Source organism: Pristiophorus japonicus, chromosome 9, assembly GCF_044704955.1.
Source record: "Pristiophorus japonicus isolate sPriJap1 chromosome 9, sPriJap1.hap1, whole genome shotgun sequence".
Lineage (NCBI taxonomy): Eukaryota > Metazoa > Chordata > Chondrichthyes > Pristiophoridae > Pristiophorus > Pristiophorus japonicus.
This window is the reverse complement of record NC_091985.1, coordinates 107128787-107149512: the sequence shown is the minus strand read 5'-3', so window position 1 is coordinate 107149512 and position 20726 is coordinate 107128787.

Below are 20726 nucleotides of genomic sequence, written 5' to 3'. Positions count from 1 at the left end.
TGTGTATATATATATATATATATATATATTCCTTTCGTGTGCTCATGTGAGGGCTGTTAATGCTTGGAATGGAAAAGCTTTACACTTTTTACTCAGTATCAGTATTTGTTACTCCCAGATCAAATATAGCAAAAACCTTATGTCGTAAAACATCCCAAGGTGCTTTATAGGAGCATTACTAGACAAACATTTGACATCGAGCCACATAAGAGATATTCGGACAGGTGAAAAGAATCTTGGCGAAAGTGGTAGATTTTAAGGAGGTTCTTCAAGGAGGAGAGAGAAGTGGAGAACAATGTTCCTACTAATTTATTTTTCCTGCGTGAGCCCTCTAAATTAGAAGCCGCCTGTGCGCTCTTCCAGCAGCAGTAGGTAGAGATGCAGCCTTTAAAATTGCCTTCTATTCAATGCTGTCAGGGTGCACCTCGCCTTTAAAAGCTGTATGTTTCCTTTAAATGGCATCAGGGCACCCAATTTCCCATCACCTCCATCAGGCAAGTAGCTAATTAGTTTGCTTTTAATGTAATATGGGGTACCCTTATGGTGTGGTCCATGTGCCCACGTGAATGAACACGTGCGGTGCAAGACGGGTGCGAACCAATTTCTCAGCCAGTGTGTTAACCCAGTGTACCAGGCTGTCTCCCAGATAATTACTTTGTCTTTTGAAAGACTATCAAATGTGAACTTAAATTTTTAAAGATAACAAATTTGATCTGAAAATCAATTTTCTATTCAAAATTTATGATCCACAAATACAAGAGTACAATGAGCATCAGGGATTTTGATGTCATGCGATATGAACTGCCATTGTTATCTATTTAAATATGTGTTGGATTTGCGCATATAGTAAATGACAAGATACTGTACTGTAGAGGTAATTATGCAATCCCCCACTTCCAATGGATCAGTGATAGGGATAAAACGTTGTAGTCCTGATTCTCTGATCAGCCCTCCAGGTGAGCGGAGCTTCCCATTGGGAATGTGGGATTGTGGAATAATCCTTTATATATATATATATGAAGAAAGTAAACTTACAAGGCCCAGTGAGGAAAGCAATTAGGGTGTCGCTCGCATTTAATGATCACTTCCTGATATACTTCATCTCCTATACCCTTTCCAACCTTAAATGTGCCACTCTGACAGTTAAAATAGTGAGCTTGAATTTCAGAAAATATAAACATTATTATTAAGAAAGATGAATGAACTCGCATTTTTACTGGCATAGAAATTGGCCTTTTTAGCACCTCCCGCTATTACCTCGGGGGAGGGGGGGGCGGGGGTGGTGATAACGGGGTGTTAACCAGGTATTGACCGGGTGCAGCGATAACATTAACTCTTGCCATACTCGGATGGAGGTTTGCAGCACCGATCATGACGTCATCGCCATTAGCATTGCCTCGGTAGCACCCCACATCGAAACTTGGGTTCCGTCCCCTGTAGCATCACCGAGCGAAAACACCGGCAGTTGGAGGAGGCGTCCATCTGGAGACCGGGTGTTTCAGGGGAAATGACTAAAAGCAAGGTGGCTGAGGTAAGTTTAAAAACATTTTTTAACTGCTCCCTTTCAGGTTTGTTGCCGCTCTTCTTTGCCCCCGATTGATCAGCCCGGCACTCTGCTTGAGTGCATCAGGCTGATCAGGCTGGATCGTGTCTGCCGTTGGGGAGAAGGTAAGTTTTTATTTTGCAGAGCCTGCAGCGATGGCCCTACCCTTTAAGAGAGGGGAGGAGCCTTTCGATGTGGCAGCGATGCACGGCCCAGCGCTGCTCGTCTCACTGCCTCTTCGCCTGCTGCCTCTTGCACTCCAGGAAGGAAGTGAAGCGCCTGATTTAGCACTACCCCTGAACCTTATTAAAGTAGAAAAAGATTAGTACCTGCCACTAATTTTTTCTATTTTTAAAAGCTAGCGCCCCAAATGGAACGCTCCCGAATTTCTCCCCCGTGTCTTTCACAACTTCAGGACATCCCAAAGCATTTCACCTCCAAGTTATTATCAACTTTTGTCAGTGTTATAATGTAAGGAAATGTTGTAGCCAATATGAAAACAGCAGGGTCACACAAAGAGCAAAGCAATAAAGTATCAATTAAACTGTTTTAGTGGTGTTAACTGAGGGATAAATATTGGCCAGGACACCAGGAAAACTCTCCTGCTCTTCTTCAAATTGTACCATGGAATCTTTTATGTCCACCTGAGAAAGCAGACGCAACTTCAGTTTAACCTCATCTAAAAACCAGAAGCTCCAACAGTGTGAGTGCTGCACTGGAGGATCAGCTGAGGCATACAAATTGGCCAGAAATAGCAGCAAACCCGGGGACTGGGAGAAATTTAGAACTCAGCAGAGGAGGACAAAGGGTTTGATTAGAGCAGGGAAAATAGAATACGAGAGGAAGCTTGCAGGGAACATTAAGACGGACTGCAAAAGCTTCTATAGATATGCAAAGAGAAAAAGGTTAGTAAAGACAAATGTAGGTCCCCTGCAGTCAGAATCAGGGGAAGTCATAACCGGGAACAAAGAAATGGCAGACCAATTGAACAAGTACTTTGGTTTGGTATTCACTAAGGAGGACACAAACAACCTTCCGGATATAAAAGGGGTCAGAGGGTCTAGTAAGAAGGAGGAACTGAGGGAAATCCTTATTTGTCGGGAAATTGTGTTGGGGAAGTTGATGGGTTTGAAGGCTGATAAATCCCCAGGGCCTGATGGTCTGCATCCCAGAGTACTTAAGGAGGTGGCCTTGGAAATAGTGGTGCATTGACAGTCATTTTCCAACATTCCATAGACTCTGGATCAGTTCCTATGGAGTGGAGGGTAGCCAATGTAACCCCACTTTTTAAAAAAGGAGGGAGAGAGAAAACAGGGAACATCGGTAGTGGGTAAAATGATGGATTCAATTATTAAGGATGTCATAGCAGCGCATTTGGAAAGAGGTGACATGATAGATCCAAGTCAGCATGGATTTGTGAAAGGGAAATCATGCTTGACAAATCTTCTGGAATTTTTTGAGGATGTTTCCAGCAGAGTGGACAAGGGAGAACCAGTTAATGTGGTGTATTTGGACTTTCAGAAGGCTTCCGACAAGGTCCCACAAAAGAGATTAATGTGCAAAGTTAAAGCACATGGGATTGGGGGTAGTGTGCTGACGTGGATTGAGAACTGGTTGGCAGACAGGAAGCAAAGAGTATGAGTAAATGGGTACTTTTCAGAATGGCAGACAGTGACTAGTGGGGTACCGCAAGGTTCTGTGCTGGGACTCCAGCTGTTTACATTGTACATTAATGATTTAGACGAGGGGATTAAATGTAGTATCTCCAAATTTGCGGATGACACTAAGTTGGGTGGCAGTGTGAACTGCGAGGGGGATGCTATGAGGCTGCAGAGTGACTTGGATAGGTAAGGTGAATGGGCAAATGCATGGCAGATGAAGTATAATGTGGATAAATGTGAGGTTATCCACTTTGGTAGTAAAAACAGAGAGACAGACTATTATCTGAATGGTGACAGATTAGGAAAAGGGGAGGTGCAACGAGACCTGGGTGTCATGGTACATCAGTCATTGAAGGTTGGCATGCAGGTACAGCAGGCGGTTAAGAAAGCAAGTTGCATGTTGGCCTTCATAGCGAGGGGATTTGAGTACAGGGGCAGGGAGGTGTTACTACAGTTGTACAGGGCCTTGGTGAGGCCACACTTGGAGTATTGTGTACAGTTTTGGTCTCCTAACTTGAGGTAGGACATTCTTGCTATTGAGGGAGTGCAGCAAAGGTTCAGCAGACTGATTCCCGGGATGGCGGGACTGACATATCAAGAAAGATTGGATCAGCTGTGCTTGTATTCACTGGAGTTCAGAAGAACGAGAGGGGATCTCATAGAAACGTTTAAGGTTCTGACGGGTTTAGACAGGTTAGATGCAGGAAGAATGTTCCCAATGTTGGGGAAGTCCAGAATCAGGGGTCACAGTCTAAGGATAAGGGGTAAGCCATTTAGGACCGAGATGAGGAGAAACTTCTTCACCCAGAGAGTGGTGAACCTGTGGAATTCTCTACCACAGAAAGTTGTTGAGGCCAATTCACTAAATATATTCAAAAAGGAGTTAGATGTAGTCCTTACTACTAGGGGGATCAAGGGGTATGGCGAGAAAGCTGGAATGGGGTACTAAAGTTGCATGTTCAGCTATGAACTCATTGAATGGCGGTGCAGGCTCGAAAGGCCGAATGGCCTACTCCTGCACCTATTTTCTATGTTTCTATGTTTTCTATGCGCTCAAGTCCTGGAGTGGGGCTTGAACCTTTTGACTCATAGGCAAGAGTGCTACCACTGAGGCTGACACACTACATACAGGTTTCCTGAATTACATCCATAACTTCCACACAGACACAGGCTTTGCAATATTAATAAACTTGGCAATAGTGAATAGGCTACTATGACTTCATCACCTTAGCGACAGGCCTCAGCACACAGTGAGATTGGCACAGTTTATTTTTGCTAATGGGCAGCACAAGTTGGTAATGTGATTATATCAAAATTATGCTTTCCATTCCAAATTATTCTCTCAGCACCCAGTTTCAGAATTCAGATCTCACGAGGCTCACTTTCAAAAGGAGGATTTGCACAAGGACAACCAATAAGCTAGTCACGACTCCGTGCTCCAAGTCTTGCAAGCTGCTCTGGATAATGTACAGGAGTCTGCCACTCAGATTTATGCAGTCATATACAACATAGGTAGTGTTTTGACAGAGCAATGACCTGTCATTTACTCTTTCTTTACAATGTGACTACATGTCAGTGACCTCAGGTGAGACCTCGATTACATGTACAAATAGCGCAATGGAGTATCTTTCATGGATGCTTTCCCTTGGTGCCTCTGAGGCATGGGGCACAAGATCTTCGACAGTACAGCAGCTGGATTTAGTGAACTCGGATAAAAGTTGCAGGTAAATATCACCGGGAAAAATGAGGATTTGTCCACGAGCATTGCGACAGCATAGGAATGAGCACCTGCCTCTCATTTTAGTGGCAGATATGTGTCAGCATAAGTGCAACAAGGCAACCAAATATTGGGGTAGAAATTGGACCTCATTGTGCCCATGTTGCAGGTGTAAAACAGGCGTAATGAGTGCCAAATTCAGGGCCCAACGCCTGGGCCCCATAGACGTCTGAAAGACTTCCGGCCCCAAATTGGGTTGGATGATTTTTCAGGCGGCTTTAATGGCTGTCTGAGACAGCTGTTTAACCCCATTACGTATGTAAATTTGGGGCCGAATGCTTGTTTTAGAACCTCTCTATCAAATCGGGCCTGCTGCACTCAGGAGTCATCAGTGATGGCTGCAGCCCAAGCAGCAGCCACCACCAAAGGTTAGTTTAAAAAAATAATTTTAAAAAACATCCCTGTGGAGCGGATTTGGCATCCAGTGCAATCCCAGTGGGTGGAGATGGGGCGGATAACGATCGTGCAGCAGAATACCCCGTAATTGACAATTCACGGATTCAGGAGTTAACAAGGAGAACAGGAATATCACTGGAACAAAACTTTACTTTGCACAAATGTGTGAAAAGCTTTTCAACAACTTCAATATGTGTTGCGATGGATGAGCATCCTATTGTCACAATTAATCAACATCATGCAACAGTAATGCAGAGGTAAGTCTTGTCTTACACATAACGACCAGTCATTTCAAGGCCCACATAGCTTTCCTGGCACAGTAATAAAATCAAAATGTACTAATGAAATCAATCCAAAATCTGTCACGACCACCCTGTCAAGGGCTTTTTCACTCATTTATCACCTCAGCCAGAATTGTAACTTCGCCCATAATACGGCGATTCCCTGATAGCAGACCAACAATAAAGAGAAAGATTATATTAAAAGGCCGTTTGCTGTGAAACCACCTTTTATTCTGTAGGTAAATTATTATTCATACCTCACACAAAACACGTTGAAATTTTAATCATAGGATAATGTTTTTTTCCTCAAAATCAGCAGTTAGAAATTTGGAGACTATAAATTGAGTGATGGATGGTGACACACGCCTTTGTTAGAGAACTCATGTGCTCCTTAGGCTGTGTTAAAAAATAAAACCACATAGTTACTCCATCGAGCTGCAACAGCCTTTGAAACAATACAATTGTCATGTATCCTACATGGCTACTGTTGGTACTACCACAAGGTGTGCCACCAGAGGGCACAGCAGTGGGGGACTTGTAGGTTACCTGTACAGGTGTGCCTGGCCTAGTATAAAAGGCAGGCCACCAGGTGTGATCCTCACTCTGGAGTTAACGAATAAAGGACTACGGTCATTATAGTTCAAGTACAACACATTGCCTCGTGGAGTCATTACTAGAGCATCTAAGGACACAACAATTGGCGATGAGATTACGAACTTTCATGCGAAAATAGCTACCCTTGGTACTTTGCAGCAGTTCGCCGATGGTAATGATTGGGATGCCTTTTTGGAGAGGCTTGAACATTTCTTCACAGCAAACGACCTGGCAGGAGACGATTCGGCCACACTGGCTGGTAAGCGCAGAGCTATCCTGCTAACCAGTTGTGGGCCCACCGTCCATGGCCTCGTCAGGGACTTGCTGGCACCAGCGAAGACAACGACCAAGACATACAAGGAGCTCGTAACCCTGATCCATCAGCAAGTCAAGCCCAAGGAGAGCATCCTCACAGCCAGACAATGGTTCTATACCCACCGACGGCCCGAAGGCCAGGAAATCGCGAAGTACGCCGCAGACCTCAGGAGGCTGGCGGCACCATGCGAATTCGGCACCCACCTTAACGAAGCGCTGCGGGACATTTTTGTCATTGGAATTGGCCAATGAGGGCCTTCTTCATAAGATACTGTTGGCGGATACCACAGTCACACTGCAGAAGGCCATCTCTGTGAGCCAGTCATTCATGACCTCGACCTGCGGCTCTAGGCAGATGACTCACCCTCAGGACTCAAACCCGGCAGGTACTGTGCGCAGAGTAGCGCTGTTTAGAGGCTGGACTGTAGAGCATGAGCCCTCTCAGGGAAGAGAGAGCAGGCCCACGGGTCCCTTAACTCAGAGTCCGCCAAGGGGGGGCTAATCGAGTAGCAGCATGCTGGCGTTGCGGAGGGAATCACAGGGCTCACCAGTGCCGCTTTAAAGACTATGAATGCAAAGGCTGCAGCACAAAGGGCCACCTCCAGCGAATGTGTAAGAGAAATATGACTCACTGTGTCGATGAAGAGTCTGCAGATGGCCAGGAATCCAGCGGGATTATGAACCGATAGGCAGAGAGGCAGCTCAGTCCCAGGGGGAGGTACGTAGCATGTTCACCTGCACCACCGAGTGTTCCCCGCTGAAGATGGAAGTCGAGATAGATGGCATTCCAGTCTTCATGGAAGTGGACACGGGGGGGCGAGCCAGTCAGTGATGAATCAAGCTGAATGACCCAAGTTGGTCCCGGTTCAGGCAGAGCTGCGCACCTACACCGATGAAATCATCCCAGTCGTTGGTAGCGCGAATGTAAAGGTGCTCCATGATGGCGCGGTGCACAAGTTACCTCTGTGGACTGTTGCAGGTAATGGACCAACGCTGCTCGGCAGAAGGTGGATGGAGAAGATCCATTGTAAGTGGGAAGACTTCACCCCTCCAGCGATCGACGTCCTCTGTGCTCAGGCAAAGCAAGCCCTCACCTGAGGGTGAACCCGGCACCAGAGAGCAGGCCAGCATGGCAGCGGAGACACAGACCGCTCAGCACGACTGTGTGGAGATGATTCAGCTGAGACGACCCGAACGCAACTTCCAGGCTCCAGTGGTAGGACTCCGGAGGAAGAAAATAGGATCCAGAGGCGAGCTTTGGAGGCAGAACCTGGGGAGAAGAGGATCACCGCAGTCGACATCGTGGATGGAGGAAAGATGGCGCCCAAACCACAAGACGAGGCGCTGAAGAAAAACATGGCCGCGGCCAGACCACGAGGTGCAGCGCTGACGGAGCAACACGTGGCACCGAACGGAGAAGAGGATTGTGGTAAAGAAAGCAAGGCTCTCTTAAGGGAGGCCGGCAACCCACCACAATTAAAGGGACAGTTCCACACACTTAAGCAATGTAATAGTAATTGTAAGTCAGAGACAAAATGTGTAATTGATCATGTAAAATGTGTAACTGATAACCTGAATTGTGTACACGCAACCAGCGAGGGAAAGTCGCGCGATTATGTAAAATGTGTAATTGATGATCTGAATTGTGCACATACAACCAGCGAGGAAAAGTTGTGCGATTGTGATCGGATCCACAGTGTGTCCATCATAAGTAATAAAAAGTTGTGCGATGCAGGAATTCAACTGCACGCAGCCAATGCAGCGGGCAGACACCCATCGGGAGCACACAGGTCCAGCGAGCTACCCAATGCTGTAGCCTGCGTCCCGGGGACCAGAGTCATGCACCATGGAGTGTGGCCACAAGCAGCCAACACACACGAGCTGCAGAGCAAGCGACCTCAGCAGGGCAACGGTACTGGTATCGATACCATGCCCCTGATCGGTTCCACCTCTCAGGCACCCAATGGCACCAACCGCCACAAGCCTGAAAGAGCAGACTGTGCTGAGGCGCAGTCCCCAGACCCCATCGCCACCAAGACCATACCCATAAATGAAGGGTCACATGCCACAGTTCCCCCAAAGGGGACCTGCACCAGCCAGGATCCCAAACCAAACAACGCCCAGGCCAGCGAGTCAGCAGTCTCCTGTGCACTGCTAGACGACAGCTCCTCAGGGAGCAGCAGCGACCCAGGGTGCAAAGAAAGGACGGGGAGGTCACAGGCATCTGTGAACAGGCCCGACGCTAGGGACCACAGCAACAGCCGCAAGAGCAGGCAACTTGGAGCCAACCGGGTTCCCACTGCCAGCACCGGGCACTGAGCCACCACCAGACTGCAGGGACACAACCCAGCAGCCCTGGAACTAATTCGTCCTCATGCACCGGTCACTGCATCGATAAGGCATCTCACCAGTCTATCGTACTTGTCTCACAACGGAACCACAAATGTAATGCTTAACCTGTTTTCCTGAACTTGAGTATACATGAATGCTAGGAGTCTCTGCCATAATTGCTGTTGGGGGGGTGGGGGCGAGAATGGAGTGGTCAGAAACACACATAAACAACAACCACCAACACTCGACTGCACCAACCACTCACCTAAGATTGAAACGACCTGCCAAGGGTCAACCAGACAGAGCCCACATAGAGCTAAGCCCAGAGCACAATCAATGCAGAGGCAATTTGCACTGAAGGCTCAGGGGAGAGTGATGTCATGTATCCTACATGGCTACTGTTGGTACTATCACAAGGTGTGCCACCAGAGGGCACAGCAGTGGGAGACTCGTAGGTTACATGTACAGGTGTGCCTGGCCTAGTATAAAAGGCAGGTCACCAGATGTGATCCTCACTCTGGAGTTAACTAATAAAGGACTAAGGTCACTACAGTTCAAGTACAACACACTGCCTCGTGGAGTCATTACTAGTGCATCTAAGGACACAACAACAATAAATGCTGCAGGTTTTCCCAGTGGTCAAGGACTGGGCATTTTACACTCATGGTGATTCCTTTGAAAAAATAAATAAAGAACCAGCTAATCTAAATCTTTATTGCCTACATTTACCAATCCTCACTATTCTAACACTGCTGGTAACTCCCATTTATTTTAAATTTGTTATCTGGACCAATATTTTCGTATCAGTGACATTCAGGCAAATATTCTGAGTGGAAGTAGGGGGAGCACGATCTGTGCAACCTCTGGTGAAGTGGGCTGATTCCACTCTCACTTCCAGGGCCAGCCACACGCAAGTACTTTTGGCCTCCTCCAGGCATCAGGAATGTAACTGATGGGGAACATGCCTGTTGTGTATCTGTAAAGCATGCACTCCCATGTTCCGCCACCAGGGAGTGCATCCCCTGAAGTCGAGGGAAAGCGTGCTGATGGCGAGGTATCGGTTCTACACATGCCAGCGATCTGAAGGTCAGGAAGTGGCGAGCTACGTCACCGAGCTAAGGCGACTTGCAGGACAATGTGAGTTTGATGGCTACCTGGAGCAGATGCTCAGAGACTTTTTTGTACTGGGCATTGGCCACGAGACCATCCTACGAAAACCTTTGACTGTAGCGACACCGACCCTCAGTAGGGCCATTGCGATAGCACAGGCATTTATGTCCACCAGTGATAACACCAAACAAATCTCTCAGCACACAAGTGCTAGCAATGTTCATAAATTAACTGGAACTGTGTTTGCGAGCAGAAATGTACAGGGCAGAACTCACGAGTCTGCAACTGCCAGCAGGCCTCAGGTGACCCAGATGACTCAGAGTCCACAACAAAGGATGAATGCAAGGCAATTCACACCTTGTTGGTGTTGTGGAGACTTCCATTCAGCCTATTCATGCCGCTTCAAAGGGTATGTTTGCAAGAGCTGTGGAACAATGGGGCACCTCCAACGAGCTTGCAGATGAGCTGCAAGATCTGCAAAATCTGCAATTTCGAGCCTCAGAGAGAGGAGGCAGATGCTGAAGTACATGGGGTGCACACATTTTCGATGAAATCTCCACCGATAATGCTGAATGTAAAATTGAATGGCTTACCCATAGCCATGGAACTGGACACAGGGCGCTAGCCAATCCATCATGAGTAAAAAGATGTTTGAGAGACTGTGGTGCAACAAGGCACTCAGACCAGCCCTGAGCCCCATCCACACGAAACTGAGAACGTACACCAAAGAGCTCATCACTGTCCTGGGCAGCGTCATGATCGAGGTCACCTATGAGGGCACAGTGCACAAATTGCCACTCTGGATTGTCCCGGGCGATGGCCCCATACTGCTTGGAAGGAGCTGGCTGGGCAAAATCCGCTGGAACTGGGATGACATCCGAGTGCTAGCACATGCCGATGAGGCCTCATGCACGCAGGTTCTTAAAAAATTTCCTTCCCTTTTTGAGCCAGGCATTGGAAACTTTTCCGGGGCGAAGGTGCAGATCCATTTGGTCCCAGAGGCACGACCCATTCACCACAAGGCGCGCGTGGTACCTCACATGATGAGGGAAGAGAGTGGAAATCGAGCTGGACAGGCTGCAACGCGAGGGCATCATCTCCCCAGTGGAATTCAGCGAGTGGGCCAGCCCGATTGTTCCAGTAGTCAAAAGTGATGGCACGTTCAGAATTTGCGGCGATTACAAAGTAACTATTAATCGTTTCTCGCTACAGGACCAATACCCGCTATCTAAAGCAGACGACCTATTTGCGACGCTGGCAGGAGGCAAGATGTTCACCAAGCTCAACCTGACTTCGGCCTACATGACACAGGAGCTGGAGGAGTCTTCGAAGGGCATCACCTGCATCAACATGCACAAGGGACTGTTCATCTACGACAGATGCTCGTTTGGAATTCGGTCGGCTGCAGTGATCTTCCAGAGAAACATGGAGAGCCTACTCAAGTTGGTACCACACATGGTGGCCTTTCAGGACAACATATTGGTCATGGGTCGGGATACTGCCGAGCACCTACAAAACCTGGAGGATGTCCTCCAGCGACTGGATCGAGTAGGGCTGCAGCTGAAGAGGTCGAAATGCGTCTTCATGGCAACAGAAGTGGAATTTTTGGGGAGAAACATCACGGCGGATGGCATTCGGCCCACAGCTGCCAAGACAGAGGCTATCAGGAACGCGCCCAGGCCATAGAACGTCACAGAGCTGCGGTCGTTCCTGGAACTCCTCAACTATTTTGGTAACTTTCTACCAGGGTTAAGCACCCTCTTGGAGCCCCTACATGTGGTATTGCGTAAAGGTGAGAACTGGGTATGGGGAAAAAAACAAGTAATTGCTTTTGAGAAAGCCAGAAACATTTTATGCTCCAACAAGCTGCTTGTATTGTATAACCCATGTAAAAGACTTGTGCTAGCATGTGACGCGTCGTCGTACGGAGTCGGGTGTGTATTACAACAAGCTAACGTTGCGGGGAAGTTGCAACCTGTCGCCTATGCCTCCAGCAGCTTGTCTAAGGCCAAGAGGGCCTACAGCATGATTGAGAAAGAGGCATTAGCGTGTGTGTTTGGGGTAAAGAAAATGCATCATTACCTGTTTGGTCTCAAATTTGAGCTGGAAACCATCATAAGCCCCTCATATCCCTGTTCGCTGAAAACAAGGGGATAAATACTAATACCTCAGCCCGCATACAAAGGTGGGCACTCGCGCTATCAGCGTATAACTATACCATCTGTCACAGGCCAGGCACCGAGAACTGTGCGGATGCTCTCAGTCGGCTACCATTGCCCACCACGGGGGTGGAAATGGCGCAGCCTGCAAACTTGTCGATGGTGGCGCAGCCCGCAGACTTGTTGATGGTCATGGAAGCGTTTGAAAATGATAAATCACCTGTCATGGCCCGCCAGATTAGGATTTGGACCAGCCAAGATCCTCTGCTGTCCCTAGTAAAAAACTGTGTATTGCTTGGGAGCTGGGCCAGCATCCCCGTTGAAATGCAAGAGCCAATCAAGCCGTTCCAGCGGCGAAAGGACGAGCTGTCCATTCAGGCAGACTGCCTGTTGTGGGGTAACCGTGTAGTGCTACCCAAAAAGGGCAGGGAGACATTCATCTTGGATCTCCACAGCACACGTAATGATGAAAGCGATAGCCATATCCCATGTGTGGTGGCCCGGTATCGACTCTGACTTCGAGTCCTGTGTACGGCAATGCCGTGTGTGTGCTCAGTTGAGCAACGTGCCCAGAGAGGCATCACTAAGTTTGTGGTCCTGGCCTTCCAGACCATGGTCGAGGATCCATGTTGACTATGCGGGCCCGTTTCTCGGTAAAATGTTCCTGGTGGTGGTGGATGCTTTTTCAAAATGGATTGAATGTGAAATAATGTCAGGAAGCACCGCCACCGCCACCATTGAAAGCCTGAGGGCCATGTTTGCCACCCATGGCCTGCCTGACATACTGGTCAGTGACAACGGGCCATATTTCACCAGTGCCAAATTTAAAGAATTCATGACCTGCAATGGGATCAAACATGTCACCTCGGCCCCATTTAAACCAGCCTCCAATGGGCAGGCAGAGCGGGCAGTACAAACAATCAAACAGAGCCTTAAACGAGTCACAGAAGGCTCACTCCAAACCCGCCTGTCCCGAGTACTGCTCAGCTACCGCACTAGACCCCACTCGCTCACAGGGGTGCCCCTGGCTGAGGTACTCATGAAAAGGACACTTAAAACCAGACTCTCGCTGGTTCACCCCAACCTGCATGATTAGGTAGAGAGCAGGCGACAGCAACAAAATGTAAACGATGGTCGCGCCACTGTGTCATGGGAAATTGATCTGAATGACCCTGTGTATGTGCTAAACTATGGACATGGTCCCAAGTGGATCGCAGGCATGGTGATAGCTAAAGAAGGGAGTAGAGTGTTTGTAGTCAAACTAGACAATGGACAAATTTGCAGAAATCACCTGGACCAAACGAGACTGCAGTTCACAGACTGCCCTGAACAACCTACAGCAGACACTACCTTTTTCGAGCCTACAACATGCACCCAAAGGATCAACGACACCACCCCGGACCAGGAAATTGAACCCATCACGGCCATCAGCCCAGCAAGGCCAGGCTCACCCAGCAGCCCTGCAGGGCCAACAACACGCCAGCCCAGCGAGGGCACAGCCAACACACCAGAACAGACATTTGTACCGAGGTGGTCCACCAGGGAAAGAAAGGCTCCCGACCACCTCACCTTGTAAATAGTTTTCACTTTGACTTCGGGGGGGGGGGGGGGGGAGTGATGTTGTGTATCTGTAAAGCATGCACTCCCATGTTCCGCCACCAGGTAGCGCATCCCCTGAAGTCCCAAGGGATCGCAGCATCCCTTGGGAGCACTGTATATAAGCTGGCCCCTAAGGCCTGTTTCTCACTCTGGAGTGTCTTAATAAAGACTGAGGTCACTGTTACTTTAACCTCCCTGTGTGCAGCCTCATCTGTGTTAGGAACACAATAATGCCCACCGGGGAGAGGGACATGTCGGAACTAATGTGGTACTGCAGGCCTGCAGCTGCTTCAAGGGAAGACTGATAGGGAGAGGAGCAAAATGGTTTGTTAACACTAACATCTGTGAGGCCTGCAGCAGTTCAGAGCCAGGTTGACCGATGCAGCTGTAGAAGTGTTGCTGAAGGAGGTTTGGTAGAGGAGGGAGGCCCTGTTCGGAACAGAGCAACAAACACCCCAGGGAGAGAAGCACAGCAGCAGTGGAAGGAGGTTACCAGGACAGTCAGTGTCAACACCTAGTGCTGAAAATAGTTTAACATCCTTATCAGATCAGCCAAGATAAGAGGATCCGGTAACAATTTGTAAGAATTAAGCAAGTCCATCACTTACAGTGATCTTCCCTCATACTAATTTTGAATTATGTAGTGCCAGCTAATCATAATCTTTAAACCGACTTAGTTAAACATGATTTCCCCTTCATGAATCCATGTTGCGTCTGCTTGATTGCACTATTCCTATCTAGATGTCCCGCTATTTCTTCCTGAATAATAGCTTCAAGTATTTTCCCCACTACAGATGTTAAACTAACCGGCCTACAGTTACCTGCCTTTTGTCTGCCCCCTTTTTTAAACAGAGGCATTACATTAGCTGCTTTCCAATCCGCTGGTACCTCCCCAGAGTCCAGAGAATTTTGGTAGATTATAACGAATGCATCTGCTATAACTTCCGCCATCTCTTTTAATACCCTGGGATGCATTTCATCAGGACCAGGAGACTTGTCTACCTTGAGTCCCATTAGCCTGTCCAGCACTACCCGCCTAGTGATAGTGATTGTCTCAAGGTCCTCCCTTCCCACATTCCCGTGACCAGCAATTTGTGGCATGGTTTTTGTGTCTTCCACTGTGAAGACCGAAGCAAAATAATTGTTTAAGGTCTCAGCCATTTCCACATTTCCTATTATTAAATCCCCCTTCTCATCTTCTAAGGGACCAACATTTACTTTAGTCACTCTTTTCCGTTTTATATATCGGTAAAAGCTTTTACTATCTGTTTTTATGTTTTGTGCAAGTTTACTTTCGTAATCTATCTTTCCTTTCTTTATTGCTTTCTTAAGTCATTCTTTGCTGTTGTTTAAAATTTTCCCAATCTTCTAGTTTCCCACTAACCTTGGCCACCTTATACGCTTTAGACTTGCTTCCACTCCTGAAGTGAGTTCTTTGGTGGCTGAACAGTCCAATACGAGAGCCACAGACTCTGTCACAGATGGGACAGATAGTCGTTGAGGGAAGGGGTCGGTGGGACTGGTTTGTCGCATGCTCTTTCTGCTGCCTGCGCTTGATTTCTGCATGTTCTCGGCATTGAGACTCGAGATGTTCAGTGCCCTCTCGGATGCGCTTCCTCCACTTAGGGCGGTCTTGAGCCAGGGACTCCCAGGTGTCAGTGGGGATGTTGCACTTTATCAGGGAGGCTTTGAGGGTGTCCTTGTAGCGTTTCCGCTGCCCACCTTTGGCTCGTTTGCCATGAAGGAGCTCCGAGTAGAGAACTTGCTTTGGGAGTCTCGGGTCTGACATGTGAACTTTGTGGCCTGCCCAGCGGAGCTGATCGAATGTGGTCAGTGCTTCAATGCTGGGGATGTTGGCCTGGACGAGGACGCTGATGTTGGTGCGCTTGTCCTCCCAGGGGATTTGTAGGATCTTGCGGCGACATCGTTGGTGATATTTCTCCAGCAACTTGAGGTGTCTGCTGTACATGGTCCATGTCTGAGCCATACAGGAGGGGAGGTATTACTACAGCCCTGTAGACCATAAGTTTAATGGCAGTTTTGAGGGCCTGGTCTTCAAACACACTTTTCCTCAGGTGGCCGAAGGCTGCACTGGCACCCTGGAGGTGGTGGTGGATCTCGTCGTCGATGCCTGCTCTTGTTGAAAGGAGGCTCCCGAGGTATGGGAAGTGGTCCATGGTGTCCAAGGCTGTGCCGTGGATCTTGATGACTGGGGGGCAGTGCTGTGCGGTGAGGACAGGCTGGTGAAGGACCTTTGCCTTATGGATGTGAGACCTGTTCAACCTGCACCGTCTCCAAGCCAGGTCCAAGACTACCCCAACCTCTGTCGTCGAGCTACAGTATGCAGACGACACCTGCGTCTGCGCACATACAGAGGCTGAACTCCAGCACATAGTCGACGTATTTACTGAAGCGTACGTAAGTATGGGCCTTACGCTAAACACCCGTACATATGATATACGGCACAGAAACAGGCCATTCAGCCCAACCAGTCCATGCCAGCGTTTATACTCCACTCGAGCCTCTTCCCATCTTTCCTCATCTAAATCTATCAGCATAACCCTCTATTCCCTTCTCCCTCATATGCTTGTCGAAACTCCCCTTAAATGCATCCATACTATTCGCTTCAACCATTCCCTGTGACGGCGAGTTCCACATTCTCACTACTCTTTGGGTAAAGAACTTTCTTCTGAATTTCCTATTGGATTTCTTGGTGACTATCTTATATTGATGGCCTCTAGTTATGCGTTTCCCCACAAGTGGAAACATTCTCTCTGTATCCACTCTATCAAAACCTTTCATAATTTTGAAAACCCCTATTAGGTCACCCCTCAACCTTCTTTTTTCAAGATAAAAGAGACCCAGCCTGTTCATCCTTTCCTGATATGTATACCCTCGCATTTCTGGTATCATCCTTGTAAATCTTCTCTGCACCCTCTCCAATGCCTCTATACCCTTTTTACAATATGGTGACCAGAACTGTACGCAGTACTCCATGTATGATATAACCAAGGTTCGATACAGGTTTAGCATAACTCCTCTACTTTTGAATTCTATACCTCTAGAAGTATACCTTAGGGCTTGGTTTTCTTTTTTGTGGCCTTGCTAATCTGTGTCGCAACTTTTATTGATTTGTGTATTTGTACTCCGAGATCCCTTTGTTCCTCTACCCCACCTAGACTCCCACCCTCCAATTAATGTGACCTCCTTATTCTTCCTGCCAAAATGTAATATCTCACTTTTATCTGTGCTGAACTTCATTTTCCAATTATTTGCCCATTCTGCAAGTTTATTAATGTCCTCCTGTAATTTGTTGCAGTCCTCCTCAGTGTGACATAGAAACATAGAAAATAGGTGCAGGAGTAGGCCATTCGGCCCTTCGAGCCTGCACCACCATTCAATGAGTTCATGGCTGCACATGCAACTTCAGTACCCCATTCCTGCTTTCTCACCATACCCCTTGATCCCCCTAGTAGTAAGGACTACATCTAACTCCTTTGTGAGTATTTTTAGTGAATTGGCCTCAACAACTTTCTGTGGGAGAGAATTCCACAGGTTCACCACTCTCTGGGTAAAGAAGTTTCTCCTCATCTTGGTCCTAAATGGCTTACCCCATATCCTTAGACTGTGACCCCTGGTTCTGGACTTCCACAACATTGGGAACATTCTTCCTGCATCTAACCTGTCTAAACCCGTCCGAATTTTAAACGTTTCTATGAGATCCCCTCTCATTCTTCTGAACTCCAGTGAATACAAGCCCAGTTGATCCAGTCTTTCTTGATATGTCAGTCCCGCCATCTCGGGAATCAGTCTGGTGAACCTTCGCTCCACTCCCTCAATAGCAAGAATGTCCTTCCTCAAGTTAGGAGACCAAAACTGTACACAATACTCCAGTTGTGGCCTCACCAAGGCCCTATGCAACTCTAGTAACACCTCCCTGCCCCTGTACTCAAATCCCCTCGCTATGAAGGCCAACATGCCATTTGCTTTCTTAACTGCCTGCTGTACCTGCATGCCAACCTTCAATGACTGATGTACCATGATACCCAGATCACGTTGCACCTCTCCTTTACCTAATCTGTCACCAATCAGATAATAGTCTGTCTCTCTGTTTTTACCACCAAAGTGGATAACCTCACATTTATCCACATTAGACTGCATTTGCCATGCATTTGCCCACTCACCTAACCTGTCCAAGTCACTCTGCAGCCTCATAGCATCCTCCTCGCAGCTCACACTGCCACCCAACTTAATGTCATCCGCAAATTTAGAGATACTACATTTAATCCCGTCGTTCAAATAATTAATGTACAATGTAAACAGCTGGTGACCCAGCACAGAACCTTGTGGTACCCCACTAGTCACTGCCTGCCATTCTGAAAAGTACCCATTTACTCATACTCTTTGCTTCCTGTCTGCCAACCAGTTCTCAATCCACATCAGCACCCTACACCCAATCCCATGTGCTTTAACTTTGCACATTAATCTCTTGTGTGGGACCTTGTCGAAAGCCTTCTGAAAGTCCAAATACACCACATCAACTGGTTCTCCCTTGTTCACTCTACTGGAAACATCCTCAAAAAATTCCAGAAGATTTGTCAAGCATGATTTCCCTTTCACAAATCCATGCTGACTTGGACCTATCATGTCACCTCTTTCCAAATGCGCTGCTATGACATCCTTAATAATTGATTCTATCATTTTACCCACTACCGATGTCAGGCTGACCGGTCTATAATTCCCTGTTTTCTCTCTCCCTCCTTTTTTAAAAAGTGGGGTTACATTGGCTACCCTCCACTCCATAGGAACCGATCCAGAGTCTATGGAATGTTGGAAAATGACTGTCAATGCATCTGCTATTTCCAAGGCCATCTCCTTAAGTACTCTGGGATGCAGACCATCAGGCCCTGGGGATTTATCGGCTTTCAATCCCATCAACTTCCCCAACACAATTTCCCGACTAATAAGGATTTCCCTCAGTTCCTCGTTTTTATAGACCCTCTGACCCCGTTTATATCCAGAAGGTTATTTGTGTCCTCCTTAGTGAATACCGAACCAAAGTACTTGTTCAATTGGTCTGCCATTTCTTTGTTCCCCGTTATGACTTCCCCTGATTCTGACTGCAGGGGACCTACGTTTGTCTTTACTAACCTTTTACTCTTTACATATCTATAGAAGCTTTTGCAGTCTGTCTTAATGTTCCCTGCAAGCTTCCTCTCGTACTCTATTTTCCCTGCCCTAATCAAACCCTTTGTTCTCCTCTGATGAGTTCTAAATTTCTCCCAGTCCTCGGGTTCACTGCTATTTCTGGCCAATTTGTATGCCACTTCCTTGGCTTTAATACTATCCCTGATTTCCCTTGATAGCCACGGTTGAGCCACCTTCCCTTTTTTATTTTTACGCCAGACAGGGATGTACAATTGTTGTAGTTCATCCATGCGGTCTCTAAATGTCTGCCATTGCCCATCCACAGTCAACCCCTTAAGTATCATTCGCCAATCTATCCTAGCCAATTCACGCCTCATACCTTCAAAGTTACCCTTCTTTAAGTTCTGGACCATGGTCTCTGAATTAACTGTTTCATTCTCCATCCTAATGTAGAATTTCACCATATTATGGTCACTCTTCCCCAAGGTGCCTCGCACAACGAGATTGCTAATTAATCCTCTCTCATTACACAACACCCAGTCTAAGATGGCCTCCCCCCTAGTTGGTTCCCTGACATATTGGTCTAGAAAACCATCCCTTATGCACTCCAGGAAATCCTCCTCCACCGTATTGTTTCCAGTTTGGTTAGCCCAATCTATATGCATATTAAAGTCACCCATGATAACTGCTGCACCTTTATTGCATGCACCCTTAATATCCTGTTTGATGCCCTCCCCAACATCACTACTACTGTTTGGAGGTCTGTACACAACTCCCACTAGCGTTTTCTGCCGCTTGATATTCCATAGCTCCACCCATACCGATTCCACATCATCCAAGCTAATGTCTTTCCTTAGAATTGCATTAATTTCCTCTTTAACCAGCAACGCCACCCCACCTCCCTTTCCTTTCTGTCTATCTTTCCTAAATGTTGAATACCCTTGGATGTTGAGTTCCCAGCCTCGGTCACCCTGGAGTCATGTCTTCGTGATGCCAATCACATCGTATCCGTTAACTGCTATCTGCACAGTTAATTCGTCCACCTTATTCCGAATACTCCTCGCATCGATGCACAGAGCCTTCAGGCTTGCCTTTTTAATGCACTTAGACCCTTTAGAATTTTGCTGCAAAGTGGCTCTTTTTGTTTTTTGCCTTGGGTTTCTCTGCCCTCCACTTTTACTCATCTCCTTTTGCTTCTGTCTCAATTTTGTTTCCCTCTATCTCCCTGCATTGGTTCCCATCCCCGTGCCATATTAGTTTAACTCCTCCCCAACAGCACTAGCAAACATTCCTCCTAGGACATTGGTTCCGGTCCTGCCTAGGTAAAGACCGTCCGGTTTGTACTGGTCCCACTTCCCCCAGAACCGGTTCCAATGCCCCAGGAATTTGAATCCCTCCCTGCTGCACCACTGCTCAAGCCACGTATTCATCTGAGCTATCCTGCAATTCCTACTCTGACTAGCACATGGCACTGGTAGCAATCCTGAGATTACTATCTCTCCCCCACCACCCCGCAATTTGATGTAATCCGCAAATTTAGAAATTGTGTTTTTGATTCCAAAGCCTAAATCGTCAATATAAATTGCGAACAACAGTGGTCCCAGCACTGATCTTTTTGGAACACCACTACCCACCACTGCCACTGTGAATAGCTACCTTTTACCCCTCCGCTCTGCTTTCTGTCTTGAAGCCAGCTAGCTATCCATTTTGCTACTTGTCCCGTGACTCTGCATTCTCTGACCTTGTTCATCAGTCTATTCCAATGGGGTACCTTTTCGAAGGCTTTTTGAAAATCTAGATAAATTATCTCTA